This window comes from Gallus gallus, chromosome 1 (genome assembly GCF_016699485.2).
Source record: "Gallus gallus isolate bGalGal1 chromosome 1, bGalGal1.mat.broiler.GRCg7b, whole genome shotgun sequence".
Classification (NCBI taxonomy): Eukaryota; Metazoa; Chordata; class Aves; order Galliformes; family Phasianidae; genus Gallus; species Gallus gallus.
In genome coordinates this window covers 138,027,684-138,039,727 of record NC_052532.1, presented here as the reverse complement: position 1 = coordinate 138,039,727, position 12,044 = coordinate 138,027,684, and the positions used below count along the sequence as shown (strand labels likewise).

General features: G+C 39.6%; 1 long non-coding RNA gene and 1 other non-coding gene across 3 annotated transcripts; one reads left to right on the top strand and one right to left on the bottom strand.

Annotated features, from left to right (window-relative positions):
- Window positions 1–277: 277 nt before the first annotated feature.
- TRNAV-AAC lies at window positions 278–350 on the top strand. The gene has a single exon. It is a non-coding gene; the product is annotated as a tRNA-Val (tRNA).
- Window positions 351–2,151: 1,801 nt separating this feature from the next.
- Window positions 2,152–9,153, bottom strand: LOC121109158. Of its 2 annotated transcripts, XR_006932647.1 has the most exons (3): window positions 8,972–9,153; window positions 8,045–8,687; window positions 2,152–7,450 (listed from the first exon to the last, which is right to left on the bottom strand). It is a non-coding gene; the product is annotated as an uncharacterized LOC121109158 (long non-coding RNA). The 2 variants fall into 2 exon arrangements; XR_005846043.2 differs by having other exon boundaries at window positions 8,045–9,153.
- Window positions 9,154–12,044: the final 2,891 nt, after the last annotated feature.

The window sequence follows — 12,044 nt, the reverse complement described above, 5'->3', positions numbered from 1 at the left end:
GACCTCATGCACGCCTGAGGAGCTGTGAACTGCAGAAATGTTTTATATGACTTTAGAAGAAAAGTATGAAGTTGGAGTGAAAGCTTAGTGAGAGTGAGGCGAGAGGAGGCGGTGCATCTTTTGAAGCTCCCATCTGAAGAGACGTGAGGGAAGCACCGCTCCTGGCCCACCCGCAGCCTACCAAGAAGGCCGCGGCCACTGAGGCGTTTTCGAGAGGTGGATTGAAGCCCTCAGAGGATCGTGGGGGTGGGGCCGAGGCAGCGGCTGGGCAGCGGGCGTTTCCGTAGTGTAGTGGTTATCACGTTCGCCTAACACGCGAAAGGTCCCTGGTTCGAAACCAGGCGGAAACATCATTTTACCCTCAAGTGCGACGCGGTGTGGTTTGAGCCTAAGACAGCCCTAGCTATACGTAAAGACGGGGAGATGAACTCTTTGGCAGCAGGCCTGCAGAAAAGGACTTGTGGAATGAGAAGCTGTACAGGAACCCAGCTGTGTGCACTTGCAGCTGAGAAGGCCAACCATGTTCTGGGCTGCATCAATAGCAGAGAGATCCTGCACCTCTGCTCTGTCCTTGTGAGGCCCATCTGGTGTACAGCATTCAGGCTTGGGGCACCCAGCAAAAGAAGACTGTGGAGCTGTGGGAGCCAGTCCAGAGGAGAGCCATGAAGATGAGAGGGCTGGAGCACTCTTCTATGAAGACAGGCATGGCAGCTGGGCTTGTTCAGCTTCGAGAAGACTTCAGGGAGGCATCATTGTGGCCTTCGTCTACTTAAAGAGAGATTATAAGCAGGAGGGGAAACAAATTTTTTACGTGATGATCTGATAGTGATCAGACAAGGAAGAATGGCTTTGAACTAAAAGAGGGGAAGCTTAGATTAGATGTTCAGAAGGAATTCTTTACTCAGAGGGCAGTGAGGCGCAGGCACAGCTGCCCAGAGAAGCTGTGGTGCCCCATCCCTGGAGGCGCTCAAGGCCGGGTTGGATGGGGCCCTGGGCAGCCTGAGCTGGTGGGAGCCAGCCCTGCCCATGGAACAGGGTGGGGCTGAGTGGGCTTTGAGGTCCCTTCCAACCCGAACCATGCTGTGATTCTATGATTCCATGAAATGCGTACTCCTTCTTTCATTTATAGTTATTAATCATAGCCTGCAAAGAAATTACTGCTGCCTGCCACTCCCTTGGAGCATGTCATTATATGTCTTTTATGAATCAGAAGGGATTTGAAATTATTTGGAACTGTCAGTCAGCTCCTTTCTGTAACCTGCTGCTGGTGGGAAATTCCAGTGAGGTTGCACCAAGAAACTTTCCAAGTAAAAGAGTAGAGACTATCTAGAAGAAGCCATGGAAGTTCCTATGGTATGAGCATTACCAAAATGCCAAGTATGCAATGGAATACTCTTCCATGCAGCTGAGACATTTTAGTGTAATGCAAAGAGGAACTGAGCCTCTGTGGCTTTTCTGAGGCTGCCTTCCTATGTTCAAGCGGCTCAATTTTCAGATTTTCACATTTTTTTATTATTATTTTCTCCAAATCAAGTCATATAAAGATGATGTCAACACAACTATCCTCAGGATATATTCAACCTGCATATTTCTTTTAGACTTTTTTTTTTTTCTTCTGTGGAAATACAATCTCAGCTACAAGAGCTGGAGAGAGAGAGGCCCAACACTGCCTCTTCTTGTCCTCAAATGCTACAGCACATACTGCGTAGATGTGTTGGCTGCTTTTTAACAGAACAGTCACTTGTCGAAGATAAACTTGTGTAGTTTGACAGCTTAAGGCTTAGGTAGGAGGTATGAATCATTGCCTGAAAGCTGGGAGACACTAGGTTCATGTGAATTGCACGGGGTGAAGTGGGGACAGCAACAGGTTCCTAGACAGAACTGCAGCAGTGTCAGAAAGCAAAACTGGAGAAGCTGGGTCAGAGAAGATTGGAGTCGGGGAAAGGATGCCAAAAATACCCAGTTTTCTAACTTTTAAGGCATTTCAGTTCAGCTGTGTAGACACATAGGGGCAGGTTATGTCAAAGAAAATTATCTAGTAGATGAGGTAGTAATCTATCATGGCCATGGAGATGTTAGGTGATGTTAGGTGATGCAAAAATATGAGAAGAAGGTGACCTGGAATATATGCGTCAAAGAATTGCACTCTACTGCTTGCTATAGAACACACACATTAAAGACCTTTATTTTTTAAGAAGTTGCACAGCATCAAAAAAATATCAGGAGAAAAGAAAAGAAACCAGTGAAAAAGGAAAGGGAATGGAAGAGGAGCTTTCCTGGCAGAACAGAAAACATCTTTATACATAACCAATACACAACGGCCCAACTTCCGTGGTTCTGGTGAATAAATGTCCTTGCTGAAGTTATCCACCAAGGTTAATGAAACATTATGAAAGGTAGTCAAGGAGAAAAAAAATTGTATCCATTCAAGTGTATATGAATTTCACAGTATTTTCGTGCCTGTCACTTCTAATTATACTCATCAATGCTTATTTATTTTTCAGCTAAGACAATGACGAGCTCAGATTGCTTTCTTTCTCCAGCTCTGTTAGCTGAGTTCATCAGTAAAAACTTGTTTTCTAGATAAAATTTCTATATCCTAACCCAGAGACTCATATATCATTTTCTATTCTGACAGTAAATGAATTACTGGATTGGATAGGTCTTTCTAATACTGGCACTGGTTTCCTCTTTCATTGCTTTAAGTTTTCTGTTTGCCTGGATCTGTTCTGTACAATGGATCAAATGCTAAGCTTGGGCAAATTGACAAAGCCATAGATTTCTATCCATGGGTTTGCGGTAATCAAGCTCCACAGTATTTTAAAATGCCACATATCTTCATGACAATTAGTTTGGGAAAGTACAAAATTGGAAATACTGGAGCAGCTACTAACCTCTGAATAACACCACTACTGATGTGAATTTATGACTCCATAAGGGCCCATCACAACAATAAAACTACTGATTGTTGATGTGTTAATCGAGGATTGGATTACCAAGAGCTTCAGCTGCTTCATGACGGCTCCATTTTAAATAATGAATTCGTTGCCTTCGGCTTCTACAGAGGGAAATATGTTATGTCAGTAGAAGTAAATATTCAGAAAACTTACATTCAGGCATTCTAAAAACTTTTGTCTGAAATACTCACGTCAGGCAACTGTGCCATATATTCTTACAGTTTACATGTCTGTGTGAATGTTTTACGTACTGGGGGCAGGCACACAAAACTCATTATTTTAGGACTGAAAAACACTGGCTTCAAGACTGTTGTACCAACATAAGGCAGGGGATATCTGTATTTAGTTGTACTTTGTTTATCTACTTTTTGTTCTGTTACATCTGGACAGAGTGAAGCTTCATTTATTTCAAATTATTAACGAATCATTTTTATAAACTTGTATTTGGGGAGGGACTTCTTATTTATTCACTGGAATTCCAACCAGTTCCATGATGCTACCAGTTCAAAACCTACTTTTGACAAGAAAAGCTTTTTCAAAGGAAAGGTGTGCAGAAATGCAGTGAGATTATCAGAGCTTACGCTTACTATGTATTCAGTGAATTATAGTAAATAATAATATCCTTATCCTATCAGAGTTTCTAAATGGACATAGGTTAAAATGAGAGGATCTATTCTGCATTATTCCAATGAGGATTAATCCCCAGCCTGAATAAGGCAGAGCCCTAAAATGACTACCTGTTTCTGATTTGCCAAGCAAATGCCCTACATACTTCTTGTTCTCCATGGGTCTTTTACTTCTTCTGATCTTTTACTTCAGTCCTCCTACTCTTCAAAGGTTTTACTTACATTCTGATGAGAAAAAGGAATGTTTTTAGTGTCTTAAGAAGGCTGTGGGTTGAAATTGTGATTTCATGGGCCTCTCAGAAATGCTGAAACTTTAAAAATGATATTCTTTTCTTACATCCTTTAATCAGTTTAATACTGCCTATAAATGCTTTCAGACAAAAAATGTCATGATCCTTACTTGCAGAAATTTAACTCTCATCACTTGCCACAGAAGCTTTCATTTTATTACTGATATGTGTGTTATTTTATAACGAAAATATTGTACAGCATTGCAAACGTGAGCCCCAGTGAAGCAGTGTGCTCAGTTAGACAGTCTATCTCAAATCATTGGCTGTATCTGTGCTCTCCTGCTACATGGCATGTGGCAGCACTCTGCAGGTCACATTCCTCAAATGTTTACATTGCTTAGTTGGAGGCTTTTTCTGGGCCATGCTCGTGGAAAAACATGGGGGAAATGCCAAAAATTCATAACCCTTACCATGCCCTGCATAGTTCAGGCAAACCACATCACTGCTGTGCTCCAGTGCTCCAGCACAGATTCCCCAAAGCCATTGACAATGACTGTCCTGAGGCAAAGGAAGCTAGCTGAGTGATTGAGTCAGACAAAACTGAATCAAGGTACCTGCAACACAACTAAAGATGGGAGAGAAAGCATGGTTGTCTCAACAAGAGATGGATAAGGTGAGGATGTGAGGTACTTCAGAGGAACTTGACTCCTTGCACGCCATCAGAAAGGAAGAAGAACAGAGAGGAGCAGGAGAAAGAAGGGAAGGGGGTGGAGGACAAAAACCTCTCCAGAGAAGGTGATGATGATTAAACATTCTATACCTTCATATAACTTAAGGCTGACCTCCATTTTCATGGATAAACAAACAGTGACCTCATTCAGGGCTACAGAATCAACCCTGCCATACCCTTCTTTTTCCTCAAACATCCCACATGCTGGGGAGTCACATCTGAGCACAGTCATCAGTGATGTTCTCCCACTCCACAGGAAAATCAGCCTGATTGTCTCCAACTGGTTGTTGGTCGCTGTCTGTAAGTACACTGCCTGAACATCTCTAGTTAGTCAATAGCTTAATAGCTGCTAGATCTTCACAGTTTATTTGCGGGGTGAAATTCCCAGGAGTTTCATGGAGCTGATCGAAAGGCTGGGAACTACTACATCTGGCAAACAGAGATATGATCTCTGGATCATATAAGGATTCCAGTCCTTTAGCCCAACCCAGAGGACACTGGATCCTTTGGGTTGGGCTAAAGGACTGGAAACAGGGGTGTTTGTTTCTTAGACCAATCTGCTGATGCCATAACCTCAGAGGGTCTTTAGGTACACCTAACTGAATAAGCTGACTCTCAGAGGTGTCAGTTATTATTTATTCAAGTGAATATCAGCCCATTTTATTTAAGAAAACGTTTTTAAATAGAGATCTAGCCCAATATTTATCCAATCGCTAAAGACTGTTTTAATTTCTGATAAATATATATTTTTAGCTTTAATTGGAAACTTCTTCTGAAAATAAATGATTTGCTAACCCCTTTTATATTCATTAGGAAAAAAAAATAAATCACAGATGAATTGAAGGTTTTTGTTCTGGAAATTCTCCAGCTATCCCTAACAAAATTGGTATTTTACCTGTCATTTTATGTAAGGGAATGCCTTTTATTTCATTTTTTACCTTGTAAACACGAATAGAACATATTGTCATTTGAATTAACCTTTCAGTACCAAAAAAAAAAAAAAAAAAATTAAACTCAGGGAATTGGTGAATTCCTCAGACAACTTAGTAGCCGTATAAAATATGACCTTTCCATTAGTTTTTCTAGACCTCTGACTTGGCAAATAGCAAAATAATCCTTATTGATATTGTTTAGTAGTGGAATTAAAACAGCATTGAGAAGGCTGGGAAGTTCATGCATTGACTTATTTGTATTTTTACACATTTACAAAATTCAGGACTTGTTTTTAAAGTGATAGACAGATAAAGATATACACCAAACACCAATGTGGCAGTGTTGAAGTTTAAATTATCAAATTAATATTCACTTGAAATGTATGGTTCAAATGAGATGACCTGAATTTACAAATTCAGGAGTTATTGGAATCAGCAAAGAAACTACTAATGAAAAAATGACTTGTCATTGTAGCTCAACAGACTAAGTCATTTTGGATTCCGAACTATGCTCAGTTGTTCATGGCTACCTCATCTAAAGATGTCTTTACCAGCAGGTTACAAAGCTAAGGTTTAAACTGAGCAAGTTTGTTATGCACCATTTTTTTTCAATTCAATTTAAATAAAAAGTTGAAGCTTTTGCCAGTGTTTCCAATCATCTGCTTATTATGATAGCCTTGACAAAATCACCCAGGAGCAGAGATCTCTTGCATTTCCCCTTGCACCAGCAGAGTAGAGGGTATCCATCTCAGACCATACAGCACATGTAGCAATCCTTACAAACCTTCACATTCATTTCAGCAAGATACTATTTCAAATACATGATGCCATCATTATTGTTTCAGTGAAATGGTGCTGAGAAATCCTGTTGCGGTGCATCACTCTTGTTGTTGATGAGTTTTGTCTGAGAAAGACTGAATAGGTTTTCATTCAACCTAAGAAGAGCCAAGCATTAACCAACCAGGAATGAAAGTGACTGTAGGGAGCTCAGGAGATATGTTCAAAGTCTTGAAGACAGAAGTTAGCCCAAACAGTATGGTAATGTGTTGAAAGTCTTCACTGTCCCCTACAAGGAGGATACATTAAATACACAATTTCATTTGTGGATGGAGCTTGGCAGAACGCTACCCCCTTCCAAGTTAGCATGTGGAAAAACAAAACAAAACAAACAAAAAACAACAACAACAACAAAAAAAAAAACTGTGTATTAACATGCTGTAGAGGACTTTGGAGATAATTCCAGCACAGATTTTTGAATCCTGCAACAAGACATTCTTAGCATACTTGACCCTGGTTGAAGAATCTAAGCTGGCAAGTTCTCTCCTTCATATGTAGGATGGAGTCTTAGAGCAGAAATACATGAAACAAAAGCAGAAGACAGAACAGGGGGAATAATACTGTGCCAGCAGGTGAGAAACATCTATTTCGTATGGTAATCCGTGCCTTCCAGAAATCCCACATCTATTTCAAGAAGACCTCTCACAGGTAGAATTTCTTTGACCACAGAATATTTGTTACACCTAATGCCCAGTGTTCCAGGCCTTATTAAGAAAGATTGGGCTGTGAAACGAGGAAGATAGATTACAGAAGTTACTTTGAAACACTTGTCCCTGAATCAGAAGTAGTCTCTGCTACTCTTCGTACTCTTCTGTCATAAGAAGATACTATTGTGGTTTGCAAATGTGACACAGACCTATAGAGAAAAGTGTGATAAAATTCATGCAGCCTCCAGTAAGGCTACGCTGGATAGGACTTCCACAAATCCACAAGAACCAATCTTCAGCAAATTCATTTCCATGCCACTCCTTCTTCCACTTATTTTAGTCATACTCTTTGTGGCAAGAGTAGTTTTCTTTTTCTTATCTGCCCCTTCAGGCCAGGATGCAGATATTCTTCCTCTGCCATGTGTATGGACATATGAAAACGGGATGGGAGAAGTTTCAGGATGAAGTCCAGTTGCCTTCCCTTTCATGACCTGGAAACGATGAAGAGTCCTTTGCTATCATGCACACACCTCTCACTGCTGTGATTGAGAAATGAAGCTCGTAGACAAAGGAATTATAGAAGGTATAAAAGCCTCTAGGTTATATATAACTCCAGGTAAGGTTTGCCTTCTACAGTTTGATGCTATTTAGACTCCAGTCAAAAAGAAATGCTCAGTTAGCTTTCATTGTGTAAGAGGAAAATGCCCAACTTTGTGCTACCACTGTAATAACAGAATTGCTGTAGAATATGTACAATGAAAATCCTATTCAAACTTTATGTAATAATCTTTGCAAAGATACTTAAAAGGCAAATGGTTTATATTGTACAATATTAATTATCAGTAATGATGAAGAATGGGTTAAATTCAACTGAACAGATAAATATAAAAAAGGATAAATTATTTTTCCTTAAATGAGGCAGGTTTACCTGGAACGCTGAGGTATCAGAAAGAAAAAAGAAAAAGAGTGATAGGGGAGCCTCCTCCACCTTAGACTTCGTCTGAACAAATGTGATATTCTAGCTTTTTCTTCAGCAATGCCAAAGAAATTAAATACATGTAGGTGTATATCTCAGATGTACTTACCTATGTATCTCCGGGGACCTGGTGAGACAAAGGGGTTAAATCATGTTTACCCAGCATGTATACTTGGTCTTCTTTAGCTCCCTGGAACTTGTTAGCACTTTGAGGACCAATTCACTAAGAATGAATAATGCCATGAATGACATCAGCTTCCGCCAACATGCAAAAGGTTACTATGGTAATGGAGAAAGTTTTTCACAGTACAAAACAAGTACCATACTTGATATATTAGCCAGCCAAAGAAAGCAGTCACATATAAGGTACAGCATCTTTCTAATGAATAGCCATTTATGCAGCATGCATGTTAGCAATTCTGCTGAGTTCCTCTGAACATCAAACTGTTGGCAGTTACATTGAAAAACTTGGCAGATTTACAAAAGTGTTAACATTTTGTTTTCAGCAGCTTGTTTTTTTTCTCTTGGAGCCCATATCTTCAGCATATTCACAGAGTCTTCAGCCAATGCCAACTAGGACGGTCTCCGATGTGAGCTTAAATGCACTGTATACGCACACTGAGAAGGCAGGATGCACAAACCATGCAAGTGACTCAAAATAGACTCTTTTTTGGATTTGTTTTTTTGTGGCAGAAGAACAGATGGCTTCTTTGTTAGGTGGCCCTTTCTTTATTATTTGCTGAGCACCTTGCCTGTAAGAGTTTAATCCACAAAACAACGCAGCGTGTTTAGAACAATGCAAAGCCCAGAAAATCTCAAAACCTTCAAATCTATCAGTGCACTGCACACAAACATACACACACGCATACGTATATATATGAAGAAATATCCAACACAGATAGATATATATATATATACATACACGCATATCTGTCGGATCAAAGCCAACACAAAGCAAACCACAATAGTATCTTCTTATGACAGAAACAAATAAATCACTCAAAAGAGAAGTAAGATAGTATTTCCTTCTACTTACACTTGCCAGAAGAAAAACAGTGACTTTTTGTTTTAGATATGGTCCCATCAACTCCTTTCTTATTGGCAAAGCAATTATTGCAGGGGATGATGAGCGAGTGGGGGAAATGGAGAATCTGCAGGCAGCTACAGACCACTGATTCTCAGAGCCTGCTGACAGATAGCTCTGGGTTTGGCTTCTCTGGAGTTTTTTGTATACCTTGTGCCAAGGGACTTGGATAACAACTGAGCAGAACTTCTCCACAGCACTTCTCTGCTCCTTCACTGCATTTCTCTTGCCAAGAGTGAAGGAACAAATGGAAAGCAAAGGAATATATTTAGAACCCTCATGAAATACCAACATTCCCACATTCCAGAAGGGGTAACTGATCCTGGACTGTGCTTTCTGTGTCACCTATGTAGTACATTTTGGCTGGAGGTGCTGCCAAACATATATATTTAATATGCTGCCAAAATTAAATTGCACTGCCCAAGTCTTTCTTGGTACAATCGTCCCATCATTCAGCCTGCCATCATTCTGATAGGCACGAGAGACTGTTCCAACTCCATACTTGCATTTCTCATCAATCTTTCAAGAAGGATTTAAAAACTGATTTTAAACATAAAACACCACAGATTTGATGTTTTTTTTTTCTTTTTTCTTTTTTTTTTTTTTTGGTTAGGTTTTTTTGGTATAAATTATTTTCTTCCTCATGTCAGAAACAGCAGAACATTTTCTTGTTCTGAAATCTGAAAACTGTCAGCTCTGCATTTTCTGCTACAGAATTTTATAAGGCATTTTCTAAACTGGATATCTGAGCTTCATATTTTGGGAGAATATTTTTGGTAGTGTTTTTACAATGTAATTTCTCCTCTGTTGTCTCGTTTGTTACAGTGTTAGTCACTATGTTGATAGTGAGGGCTTTTTTTGCTTCAAATGTTGGCAAAAGGGGAATCAGAAGGTGGAAAAAAAACCCAAATAATTTCCTTTTTTGTTTGAAATCCTATTTTTTTTTTTTTTTTACAGTTTTGCTTTATCCTTTCTAAGGTATTTAATGCTCAACTGCCATTCTGTAAATGCAAAGATGCAGCACTTCCGAGAACAGATACCCAATTTACAACACAAACTGTCAACCACAAGAATTTTAAAGCATATCATATAGTTTCTTCCTTTGTCTCTTCACAACATCACAGCTTCTTCGGTGTGTTTCTACCTTCTATCCACCCACTGGGCTTGCATGAATTTCTTAGAGCTGTTGCCCTCTCATGGAAATAGCCCAACGATAAAAAGAAAGCATTTAACTTGTAGGTTAGATGAGCTCCATGCTGGGTTTTATCTTCCTCTACATTAAAGACTGATATGTAAAAAAGTAAGTACACTATACTGCTATCTGGAAATGGAGGACAGGGCAGCACAGCATACTCATCAACCTGAGAGAGAATCTCAGACTCATAGAGTGGCTGAGGTTAGCAGAGACCTCTGGGTCCATCTGATCTAAAAGCCCTGCTCCATCAGGGACACCCAGAGCACGGTGCTGGGTCTGTAGGGTCAGTAGGCTAGCAGCCCATTTTCCATGTTCTTTATCATATGCTTGAAGGCCAGGGCTAGCTATATTTAAGCACTCCAGTAAAAATCACAGATGATGATTTGGAAAGCACTGTTCCACCCAGCTTATACAACTTGCCTGCATTTTCACTGTTACTGTTATTTTTGGCCAGTCCTCCTGTGTCTCAGGCAGGAGCAAAAACATGTTTCTTCTTTGTAGAAAACTGTTGAATGCCTCTGTGTTAACACCGTCTCCAAATCAGCTGCAGCTTTCCCTGAAGAAAACTGTGGCCTTTAACATACTGCTACCACACAACATTGCTGAGGGGACCTGATCGGGCCTGTTAAGCTTCTGAGATGATGAACTGAGCGCAACCTTTGAGCTACAAATTCTTCACATAGATTTCAGCTTCAGTGGGATCCCTGTTGAGCTGCAAATTGCATTTTATGGGCAGACACAACAGAATCAAGATTCTAAATTTAATGCTTTGCTTCCCAACTTTCAGTAGGTTAAGCAGAAAGATGTAGGGAATTATGAATACAGCATCTGGCACTGAACATACTTGTCACCAAACGGTACTGTGAAATATAAGTTATTTTATCATTTCTCTGTTATTCAGATAAATGTTGGCAATAATTTTAGTTTCACCCAGTCACTATTGGATTTCTCTATTTTATTTATACCAAAAGAAACAAGACAAAATACTAATTCAAGCTTAAGAAACATTCAGATGATGAACTCAAAGAATCCCTCACACTCTCCATCACCCTTCCCTTCTAGGCTGGTTACTGTCGGTACCATTTGCAATAGCTGGTTTTCTGGCTTAGCACCTCAAATGCAGTTTTTCCTACCCTAACCCTAAACCTATTTTTTTTTCAGTCTAATCTGAGTTAGGACTGCTGCTAAAATGAAAGTACTTCCGATTTTCCATGTTACATTAGAACTCTTAGAACAATAAGCCTTATAAAGATAGCTGTACTTAAAAAAAATAAATTAAAACACTGTCTGATGTAGAAAGTTGTGAGTGTATTACCAAGAGCTGTTTTAACATCTTACAGCATTTAATAAGACAAGTTCAAAACAGCATGACTCCATCTCTACAGTAACAGAATTCAAATGAATGAGCAGAGGAAGTAATAGTACCAAATACTGCATCATTTCAACTTGTTCTCTCATCAGCTTTGCCAACATGAATTATTTATGTTGGCTGAGCAAGTAGAATCAGTCTCATTCACGGCTAAGCACAGGTGACAAAATGTAACAGTCATAATGATGATGATCTCTCTTTGCCCTCAGCTATTTTTCTATACCTTTCCATTTCAAACACATATTTTTGAGTCTGCTTCATTTCCATAGCACAAGACATTAGAAAAGATGGCCTAATAGATTTTTTGGGTGCTGGAAATGCTGGGACAGTTGAATTCAGCCAACTGAGGGCACCACAGTTTTCTCAGCCCTCAGCTCTCTCATAGCTAAATAAACAGGCTTTTAACGACTGGAAAACTTGGTGTTATGTAGTTTGGACACTGCTCTAAACTAGTTAGGGAA